At 42.2% G+C, this 10,057-nt stretch overlaps 2 non-coding genes across 2 annotated transcripts; both read right to left on the minus strand.

Moving 5' to 3' along the window:
- Positions 1-637: 637 nt before the first annotated feature.
- On the minus strand, positions 638-699 carry LOC131277340 (U7 small nuclear RNA). The gene has a single exon (XR_009184528.1). It is a non-coding gene; the product is annotated as a U7 small nuclear RNA (small nuclear RNA).
- An 8,027-nt stretch (positions 700-8,726) lies between these two features.
- LOC111761680 (U6 spliceosomal RNA) lies at positions 8,727-8,833 on the minus strand. Its single transcript, XR_002794966.2, has one exon. It is a non-coding gene; the product is annotated as a U6 spliceosomal RNA (small nuclear RNA).
- Between the last annotated feature and the right edge of the window lie 1,224 nt (positions 8,834-10,057).

The following is a 10,057-nucleotide window of genomic DNA, read 5'->3' on the forward strand; positions in this document are numbered from 1 at the left end:
TTTATTAATGGGAATGTAACTCTATTCTTACTTATGGGGAATGTGGGATGCAGATGTGGCTCAGGTGATAGGGCCTCTGCCTACCATATGGGAAAACCCAGGTTCAGTCCCTGGGGTGTGCTGGTGAACAAGAAGAAGAGAAAGTGTGCCTTCATGGCAAACCAGTGCCTATGTGGTGAGCCCATTGCCTGCATGCTGTGCCATGTACACATGTGGGTGCCCACTTGGCAAGCCAAGTGTCCATGTTGTGTGCTGAGTGCCTGCCAGTGTGAGTGAGCCAGTGCCCACATGGTGACCAAATGCCCACATGGTGAGGCAGTGCCTGTGCAAGTGAGTCATGCCCCAAGATCATGAAGCAATAAAAGACAAGGAGATAAGATAGTCAAGGTGAAGCACTGCCAAGACCAGGAACTGAGGTGGCACAATTGACAGGGAATATCTCTTCACATCAGAGTTCCTCAGGATGAAATCCTGGTGAATCTTAGACAGGAAAGATGAGAAGAGAAGACAAGAAAGAGAAATAGAGAAAGATTATCACAAAGATAAAAAAGAAATAGAGAAAGGTTATCACATAGCAGTAATAGCAGCAGGGGGAGAGGGGAAGAAAAAACTAGTATTAAAAAAATATGGGGAATGTGAGGGTCTTCCAGCAAGAGCCAGAAGACCTACTAGGCAAATTCTCAAAGAGCTGTAACACTCCCCACTGTCTTCTTGCCTCCATGAAAACTCTGCACTTAATCTTATTGGGTATCTCATATGTTATGCATTGCTTTTCTCTTGCTGCTCTCAGAATTCTGTCTTTGGCATTTAACATTTTGATTAATATGTCTTGAAGTTAGTCTGTCTGGATTTATTCATATGGGACTACATTGTGCTTCAAGGCCGTGGATATCCATGTCCTTCAATTGGGTTTCAAAATTTTCTATCATTATTTCTTCAAATATTCTTTCTGTCCTTTTCCCCTTCTCTTCTCCTTCTTGGGCACCCTTTACATGTATGTTTGCACATCTCTTTTGTCATTTAGTTCTCTGACACCTTGTTCAATTTTTTCCACTCTTTTTTCCATCTGTTCTTTTTTACATTTGCTTTCAGAGGCTATTTCTTCAAGCCCACCAATCCTTTCTTTATCCTCCTCAAATCTGCTGTTAGGTAACTCTAGTGTATTTTTATTTTCATTTATTGCACCTTTCATTCCCATAAGATCTCCTATTTTTCTATGTATGCTTTCACATTCTTCTTTGTGCCTATCCAGTGTCATCTTAATATACTTAATCTCTTCAGCTATCTCATTGCATTTCTTAAGAAGATTTGTTGGAACACCTATGATTAGTTGTCTCAACTCCTTTATGTCATCTGGAGGCTTACCTTGTTCCTTACCTGTGCCATATCTTCCTGTTTCTTGGGATGGATTGCAGTTTTTGTTGGTGTCTTGGCATTTGGCTTACTATGTGTATTTATTCTGGGCATGTTTCTTTCTTTAGTTTAGGGCTTTCTTGCCTTTTTTCCCTTGCAGGTTGTGTAGTAGGAGCCAAGGATATAGTTGGTGTTGAACACCGTAGAGACTCAAGCTGCTCTTGCTTTGCCAGGGACTGATAAATCTCCTCCCAGCTTTCTCCTTTACATGTTAGGATAGTGCCACAGCTGTATGGAATGATCCACATTGGGCAGGCCTAGACTGTGGTCACCCAAAGAGATTGACATAGTTTAAAGTCCCTTTCCCCCCTGCCTAGGCAGGGATAGAACTGCAGGTGTGAGCAACAAGCTATGGTGTGCATGTGCAAAATGCCCATAATTGCCCCAGTAGACTTCCCTCTCTTCAGTCTGCCAGCTGAATGTACCTGCACTTACCCTGAGAGGCTGGTGCACGGCCCACCAGCTTCCTCCCTGCTAGAGGTGGGGCTGATGCCTAGGCTAGGGCTGCAGGCTGATCTGGGTGAAAGAAGCCAGTCCCTACAACAACTATCATTTTCAGCCAGCCCAGATTCCCTCATGGTAAGGACAGAGTCAAAATGGTGTCCACTGGCCTCTTTCTGACTTGGATAGGTTCAAACTTTACCTGTTCTTAGGGTTATATTTTACCCAGCCAGACTTACAGTCATTAGGTAAAATCGGTGGCCAACCATCTCTTCCTTCTCTGCTTTTTGGGAAATAGAGCTTCCAAATCCATAATAGTTCCAGAGGCTGCCAGAGATGGATGATTACAGGCCTCTGGGGTTGTATTTTCCCAGAGAGGCTGGTGCAGGCCACCCCAGCTTCCTCCCTGCTGGAGGTGGGGCTGAGGCTTAGCCTAGAGCTGCAATCTGATATGGATGGAAAGAAGCCTGTCCCTATCAGCATTGTGAATTTCCCCTTCTGCCAGGGGCAGAGTTAAAATAGTGGCTACCAGCCTCTCTCTGACTTGGACAGGTTCAAATTTTAGCCATTCTAAAGATTATACTGTAGACTGCCTAATTTACTACTCATTGTCTGAAGCTGGTGCCCAATCTTCTCTTCCTCCCCCATTTTTGGGAAGTGGAGCTTCTGATTCAAGCTGAGGAATAGCTCCTGAGGTGTCTTGTGCTGACTGTGGAGGATGGGCACTGCCCTCCAGGGTGTGGAGTCCTCTACTTAGGAATCTTCTCTGCAGATGGGCAGTCTCCTCCTTCTCTTCTTTTAGGGATGTTGCAGGGTCCTCTTCTGGTCTCCTGGATCCCTCAAACAGGTGCTTTAGATAGCTTTGTGTGATTAACAACTTTTCTGTAGCATGAGCTGACTCTGGGAGCTCCTTACTCGGCCACCATCTTGCTGGTTGTCCTTGAATTTTAGATGTTTTATATCTAGTTCTAAAGTTTCCTTTTACATCTTTTTGTTGTTTGTTTCTTTGTTGTCAACTATCTTTTCTTTCATTCCAAGAGTATCTACCTTTCTCATTGTGCAGAGACTTCATAACTGCTTTGTCTGATCATTCCTTCTCTGGTTCATTTGTAACTGTATCTGCTGCTTGTTTATTGCCCTGGAGAAGAGATCAGGTTTTTCTAGTTCTTTATATGTCATGTTTTATTATACTGGATGATGTCCTGGTGGCATGTGCTTGTTATATAGTTGTAGACTCCCAAAAGGTTGATTTTGCTAGTTGGGGCCTCTTGCCATTCCATATGAATTTGAGGATCAACTTTTTCAATTTCTACAAAAAAATGCTGTAGAGATTTTGAGAAGTATTGCATTTAATCTGTGGATCACTTTAGGTAATACTGATATTGTAATGATATTAAATCTGAAAGATGGGTGTCATATCTTGCCATTTAATTAGGTATTCTTTAGTTTCTTTCAGTAGTGTTTTGTAGTTTTCAATGTACAGGTTATTCATCTCTTTGGTTAAATTTATTCTCAGGTATTTTTTCCTTTTAGATGATATAGTGAATGGAATTGTTTTTAATATATTTTTTGTTCTTTTAGGAGATACATAGACTATACAAAATTTTACACAAAAATATAAGGGGTATCCAAATGCCCTACTCCCCATACCTCCCACCCCTCCTCACATGTAACAGCTTCTTTCATTAGTGTGGTAAATTCACTGCAATTGATGAACACATTTGAAGCATTGCCACTATGCATGGTTTATAGTTAGTATTTAGTTTAGACTCTCTCCCACTCAATTCTATAGGTTATGGTAGGATATATAATGTCCTGTATCTCTTATTGCAGTGTCATTCAGGACAATTCCATGCACCCAAAAAGACCCCATATTACACCTCCTTTTCTCTCTCCCTGCCTTCTGCTCCTCTAGTGACCACTATTTCCACAAGAATGATATAATTTCTTCCATTGCTTAAATACCAATATGTCTATAGTAGAATACCAGTAAGTCCCCTCTATTCCATATTTTATTCCCCAATCCTGAAGGTTGTGGGCTGGTAATGATGACCACTCGACTTCTAATTGAGAGGAGGCTTCAATCCTATATGGCCAGTGATCTGGAGAGTAGGTGTTGTAATTAATGGAATTGTTTTTGGTTTTTTTTTTTAATTTTATTGAAGTATATCACTCATACATAAACAATAAGTGTATATTAATAGTTATGAACTTACAGAAGAAACATATATAACATCATACAGGACTCTTACACTTCACCCTACCACCAATATCTTGAATTCTTGTTAAACATTTCAAGTAATGATTAAAGGGCCTCCTCAAAATATTTCTACTAATGAAAGTATTTTTCCCCCAACCCACCCTATTTGTTATCTTTATGTTATTTATATATGAACATACATAAACAGTAAGTGTATAGTAAAAATTGTTAATATACAAAGCAAACATGTGTAGCATCATACCGGGGTCCCATATATCGACCCTCAATCAATACTTGCATTGTTGTGAGATATTTGTTATAGATTATGAAAGAATATTTTCAAAATCTTACTATTTATTATGGTCATTTTCTTACATTTGGTAGATTTCCCCCCAAACCCACCCTATTATTACTTTTAAAATATGTTTTTATGACAGAAGTTGTAAATTTACAAAACAAATGTGCACTTGTACAGAATTCCCAAACAAAACCCCTCTATCAACACACCACACTGTGGTGGAATATTGGTTGCAGATTATATGAAAATATCATCCAATTGTTACCATGTCTATAATGTACATCTGGCACATATTTTCCATACTGCCCCATTACCTACACAGTACATCTTTGGCATAAATGCAAGACTATTACATTATTACTGCTAACCACAGTCCATCTGCCACTCCAGTTGTGCTTTTCCTGTGTTTGTCCTCAGTCCCACTATATTGTATATGATCAAATAGAGATGTACCTTTGCTCTAGCCAAGAAAGGACACTCTTGCATCTGTACCATCAAACACAATTCTCATCCTCCGCTATGTTTTCAGTGCTATTCAGTTCCTGTTATTTTCTAGCTTTCTGTCAATTGGCATTTACAACCCTAGACTACCACTTTCATCCCCATTTATGAACTGGCTGTTACTCACTATGTGTTACATCCACTCTGTACATTTCCACAGTTTTACAGGAAAGCTAGTTAAAACTTCTACATAGATTAAATATCAGTAGGCCATCACAGTCCTCCTTTTGTCTTCATTAAGAATCCACCACCTACCACCAGGTCTTGACGATATTTTCCTTCATTTTCTTCTAGAAGCTTTATAGTGTTTGCTTTTATATTTATGTTTTTTTGAACCATATTTGGTAAATTTTTGGATCAGGTATGAGATAGGGGTCCTCTTTCCTTCTTTTGGCTATTGATATTCAGTTCTCTCTACACCATCTGTTGAGTGAGCTGTTCTGCCAGAACTGAGTGGGTTTGACAGGTTAGTCAAAAATCACTTGACCATACATGTGAGGGTATATTTCTGAAGTATCAGTTTGGTTCCATTGGCCTATGTGTCTCTCTTTTGGGCAATACCATGTTGTTTTTACCACAATAGCTAGGTAATATGATTTGAAGTCTGGAAATGAGAGTCCTCCAACTTCACTTTTCCTTTTTAAAATGCTTCTGGCTCTTTAGGACCCCTTAACCTTCTAAATAAATTTGATCATCATGTTTTCAATTTATTTAAAAAAATACTGGTGGAATTTTATCAAGGTTACATCAAGTCTGTATATCAATTTGAGTAGCATTGACATCTTAATTTTATTTCATCTTCCAATCTGTGAGCATGGAGTGTTCTTCCAATTATTGAGGCCTTTTTTGTTTCCTTTAAACACTGAGTTGTAGTTTTCTGAATACAAGTGCTTTACATCATTAAGTTTATTTCTGAATATTTGTGTGTTGTCTGTCATATTTTATTTTCACCACTCTTTTACACTTTTAGTTACTAGTATTGATAAAATCTTCATTTCTAGATTCTCTTCCAGGCTACTCTCTCCTGCTTTTACTTTTCAGGCTCTAGCACAACCTTTAGTATTTCCTGAAAATCCATTCTCTTGGTTAGAAATTCTCTCTTTCTGTTTATCTGTGAATATACTCAACTAGCCCTAAGTTTTGAAAGACAGTCTTCCCAGATATAAGATTCTTAGCTGAAGGTTATCCTCTTTTAGTATCTTAAATATATCATACCACTGTCTTCTTGCTTCCATGGTTTCTGGTGAGAAATTAGCACTTAATCTTACTGGGTTATCCCTTATAAGGTATGCATTACTTTTCTTTTGCTGTTCTCAGAATTCTTTCTTTGATTTGGCATTTGACATTCTGAAGTATGTGTCTCAGAGGTGGTCCATTCAGATTTTTTTGGATGGGAGTACATTGTGGTTCTTGGACATAGATATCCATGTCCTTCAATATGGTTAGGAAATTTTCTACCATTATTTCTTCAAATACTCCTGTCTCTTTTCCCTTCTCTTCTCCTTCTGGGACACCCATGACACAGATGTTTGCATGTCTCTTGCTGTCATTTATTTTCCTGAGACCTTGCTTGATTTTTCCCTTTCTTCATCTGTTCTTCACTTTCAGAGGCCATTTCTTCAAGCTCACCAGTCCTTTCTTCTTCCTCTTCAAATGTGCTGTTATATGATTCCAAAGTATTTTTAATTTCATTTATTGCACCACTCATTTCCATAAAGTCTACTATTTTTCTGTGTATGCTTTAAATTCTTGTGATCATCCAGTGTCCTCTTAAGATCCTTAATCCATTTAAATTCATTTAAGAGATCATCTGTGATTAGTTGTCTCAATTTCTTTATGTCATCTGGAGGCTTATCTTGTTCCTTTAACTGGACTATAGCTTCCTGTTTCTTGGTGTGGATTGTAATTTTTGCTTACTAGAGTATTCTGGGTGTAGTTTTTCTCTTTAAATTAGGGCTTCCTGCCCTTTCTCCCTTGCTGCTTGTGTGGTAGGAGCCAAGGATGCAGTTGGTTATGTAAGCTGTGGTAGCTCAAGCTTCCCTCATTGCCCCAAGGACCAATGATGCTTCTCCCAACTTTCTCCTTTGCCAGGGGTAGGACAGAGTCACATGTGCATAGAATAATCCAGTTCATGCAGGCCTGTGCTGTAGTTTCCCAGAAAACCTTATGAAGCTTCATGTCCCTTTCTCCCCTGCTTGGGGTGGGCATGGAGCTGCAGGTGTGTGTAGCAATCTATGCATTATGGGCCCAGGGTGACTGCAGTTGCCCTAGTAGATTTCTGATTATTCAGTCTGTGCCAGCCAAAGGTACCTGCAGTTACCTGGATAGGCTGGGCCAGTCCCACCAGTTGCCACCCTCACAGAGGTGGGACTGAAACCTAACCTAGGGCTGCAGGCCAATCTGGGTGAAAGAAACTAGTTCCTACCTTCACTGTGATTTTCAGTCAGGCTGGCTTCCCCCCAAGCTGGGGGCAGACTCAAAATGTTGGATGCTGGCCTCTTTTTGACTTGGACAGTTTTAAATTTTAGATGTTCTTTTTTTTTTTTTTTTTTAATGAATTCATCCATTTATTCAACTTTCACGTGTGCTGTGCCTTCTTTTGATTCCGTGCCATGGAGGCCCTGAAGGGAGGGAGAGCTGGGGCAGGGATGTACATAGCCATATAGGAACAGGTGTAAAGTCTAGGGTTTTATTTTCAAGTGGTGAGGGGGAGCTATTGAAGGTTTCAGAGCTGGACATAACTGGCCTTAACATGTGCAAAATCTTGGGGATGAGACTGCAGACAAGGACTCAGGTTCGAGGTGGTGCAAAAGTGATAAGGTGGTAGGTATGAATTTCACTGGATGTGGCTTCTGAGCCAGGGAAGATGGTGGCACTGTCAGTTGAGACTGGGTTGGAGAAAAAAGGGCAGAGCTCACTGCCCAGGTGTGGAGGGAGAGGAGGAAAAGACCAGGATGTGAGGGAAAGGGTGCTCAGCTACTGATTCATTCTTGGGACAGGAGACTCAAGAATGGACCCAAGGAAGACGGATCATCACTCCCTACCCATGCCTAGCTCCTTGCTTAGGGAGTGGCCTCTATCACCCTCCAAAGTTTTTACTTCAGAGTCCAGGCTAAAGCCAGAGAGAAACAAGCAGAAAAATAAAGAGCCAAAGATGGATGCAAAGTCCCTGGGGTGGGGGGTGAAAAGGCCCCCTTCAAGTAGCTCAGGCCTGGGCAGCTTGCGCTGGGCTTGTGGAAGATTCCCTCTCACAGAGGCTACGTAAACACCTCAGAAAGGAAACTCCAGCACGAGGAGGGCTTGTGGTCTGTGGGGCTGGAGCGCCAGCCTGAAACTACTGTCCCCACCCCCACTGCATAGGGACAGGTGCGCACTGGTTTTTTCCCAAGCGCCTCAGCTCCAGGAGTGCAGACCTGAACAAGTCCAGGGCAGTTGGCTTCACCCTGGGCGGGGCCAAATGGGACCCTCGCAGGAGGAATCTTGCTGGACTCGCAGCTGCTCCCGGACACTGCCTCACTCCTCCCAAGGGCTCATGTCTGTGTCAATGGCCACGCAGTTGTAGGCGGCGTAGCGGAGCTTCTCCTCGCATACCTGGCATAATGCGGCAGGAAGAGGGTGATGGAGCAGGTGGAAGACTCTGGCAGTGCGTCTGTGGTCTCGTATCCACTTTAGCCAGCTGAATTTACTAATCAGTAACTGAAATTGGTGGTCAACTGTCTCTTTATCCCCATTTTTTTTAATTATTTATTTTTTTAAATTATATTATGAAAAATATGAGGTCCCATTCAACCCCACCGCCCCCGCCCCCCACTCCCCCCACAGCAACACTCTCTCCCATCATCATGACACATCCATTGCACCTGGTAAGTTCATAAAAATATGGAACGCTTCACGAATTTGCGTGTCATCCTTGCGCAGGGGCCATGCTAATCTTCTCTGTACCGTTCCAATTTTAGTATATGTGCTGCCGAAGCGAGCACTTTATCCCCATTTTTGGGAAATGGAGCTTCCAATCCCAGCTACAGAATAGCTCCTGGGGCAGCTTGTGCTGCCAAAGTAAGATGATTACCAGCCTCAGTGGCATGGCCTATAATTTCCTGGAGAAGCTGGTGCAGGTCCCCCTGGTTTTCTCCCTGCTGGAGCTAGGGCTGGGGTTTATGCTAGAGCTGCGCTCTGGACTGGATGGAAAGAAGCAGGTCCCTACCAACTCTGTGATTTCAGTTTGCCCCACTTCACCCCCTGCCAGGGATGAAGTTAAGATGGCAGCTCCTGGCTTCTTTCTGACCTGGACATGTTCAGACTTCAGCTGTTCTTAGGATTATACATTAGCCTGTCTAATTTACTCATCAACAGCTGAAGTTAATGCCCAACCGTCTATTCCTCCCCCACTTTTGTATAGTGAAGCTTTCAATTCCAACCACAGAACAGCTTCCGAGGCAGCTTGTGCCTCCAGTGGAGGATGAGCACCAGCCTCCATGACATGAAGTACTCTACTTAATAGTCTTCTCTGAAGAGGGGCAGTCTCCTTCCATTCCTTCCAAGGTGTTGCAGGATGTTCTTCTGGTCTCCTGGAGCCCCCAAACAGGTGCTTTAGATAGCTGTGTGATTACTAACTTCCCTTAGCAGGAGCTGACTCTAGGAGCTCCTTACTCGACCGCCATCCTGCTGTTTGTCCTTGAACTGGATATTTTATACCTAGGTATAAAGTATCCTTTTATGTACTTTTTGTTGTTTGTTTCTTTGTTGTGAAATATCTTTTCTTTCATTCCAAGAGTATTTATGTTTCTCTTTGAGCAGAGATAATAACTGAGAAAAATTATAATTCCTTTTGTGGTTCTTTATTTTTTTATGATTTATTTATTTATTTCTCCCCCCCACCACCCAAGTTGTCTGTTCTCTGTGTCTATTTGCTGCATCTTCTTTGTCCGCTTCTGTTGTTGACAGCGGCACAGGAATCTGTGTTTCTTTTTGCTGGATCATCTTGTTGTGTCATTTCTCTGTGTGGGCGGCACCATTCTTAGGCAGGCTGCACTTTCTTTGGCACTGGGTGGCTCTCCTTATGGGGTGCACTCCTTGCACGTGGGGCTCCCCTACACGGGGGACACCCCTGTGTGGCACGGCACTCCTTGCACACATCAGCACTGTGCATGGGCCAGCTCCACATGGGTCAAGGAGGCCTGGGGTTTGAACCGTGGACCTCCCAT

This window comes from Dasypus novemcinctus (assembly GCF_030445035.2).
Source record: "Dasypus novemcinctus isolate mDasNov1 chromosome 8 unlocalized genomic scaffold, mDasNov1.1.hap2 SUPER_8_unloc_1, whole genome shotgun sequence".
Taxonomy (NCBI): Eukaryota; Metazoa; Chordata; class Mammalia; order Cingulata; family Dasypodidae; genus Dasypus; species Dasypus novemcinctus.